This window comes from Salvelinus fontinalis, chromosome 18, assembly GCF_029448725.1.
Source record: "Salvelinus fontinalis isolate EN_2023a chromosome 18, ASM2944872v1, whole genome shotgun sequence".
Lineage (NCBI taxonomy): Eukaryota > Metazoa > Chordata > Actinopteri > Salmoniformes > Salmonidae > Salvelinus > Salvelinus fontinalis.
The window spans coordinates 57,511,585-57,512,899 of record NC_074682.1 but is presented as its reverse complement, the minus strand read 5'-3'; positions in this window follow the sequence as shown (position 1 = coordinate 57,512,899).

Below are 1,315 nucleotides of genomic sequence, written 5' to 3'. Positions count from 1 at the left end.
TCCATACACACCTGGTTTTCATTTCAATCTACTCGTATTTATGTTTCCCATCATGTTTTGTGAGTAATTGTTTCCTGTTATTATGGTGTTTTATGACGCGCTTTACTTTTATGACGTTCCGTGTTCCGAGCGCGTTTTATTGATGTAGTGCTCAGGTTTTTGGAACTAAAATAAAGTGCGCCTGTTTTACATCACTCTACTGTCCTGCACCTGACTTCGTCTCTAATACACCCCGTTGACAAATGTTGAATGCGTGGACTGTTCTTAACACCTGAGAGACAGGTAAGCTGCTCCCAAAAGAGTGATATGACTATCAAATCAAATCAACTGTGAGGGGTTCAAAAGGTAACAGGTCACATAGGAACTGGTATTGTACTAGGGGCTGACCCCATTTAGTCCACTGGTCAATTGTTTGGTCGATAGGCTGTTGGTCGACTGAGATGTCTTTAGTCGAAGCATATAGCAAAAAAACAAACAAATATGAAATAAAACTACTAGGTGTTGTCGTGCCCTCTTCACAACTGTCTTGGTGTGTTTGGACCATGTTTGTTTGTTGGTGATGTGGACGCCAAGGAACTTGAAGCTCTCAACCTGCTCCACTACAGCCTCGTCGATGAGAATTGGGGTGTGCTCTGTCCTCCTTTTCCTGTAGTCCACAATCATCTCCTTTGTCTTGATCATGTTGAGGGAGAGGTTGTTGTCCTGGCACCACACGGTCAGGTCTCTGACCTTCTCCCTATAGGCTGTCTCATCGTTGTCTGTGATCAGGCCTACCACTGTACTACAGGGAGTACAGGAGGGGACTGAGCACGCACCCCTGAGGGGCCCCAGTGTTGAGGATCAGCGTGGCGGATGTGTTGTTACGTACCCTCACCACCTGGGGGCGGACTGTCAGGAAGTCCAGGATCCAGTTGCAGAGGGAGGTGTTTAGTCCCAGGGTCCTTAGCATATTGATGAGCTTTGAGGGCACTATGGTGTTGAACGCTGAGCTGTAGTCAATGAATAGCATTCTCACATAGGTGTTCCTTTTGCCCGGGTGGGAAAGGGCAATGTGGAGTGCAATAAAGATTGCATCATCTGTGGATCTGTTTGTGCGGTATGCAAATTGAAGTGGGTCTAGGATTTCTGGGATAATGGTGTTGATGTGAGCCATGACCAGCCTTTCAAAGCATTTCATGGCAACAGATGTGAGTGCTACGGTTCAGTATTCATTTAGGCAGGTTACCTTAGTGTTCTTGGGCACAAGGACTATGGTGGTCTGCTTAAAACATGTTGGTATTACAGGGAGATGCTGAAAATGTCAGTGAAGACACTT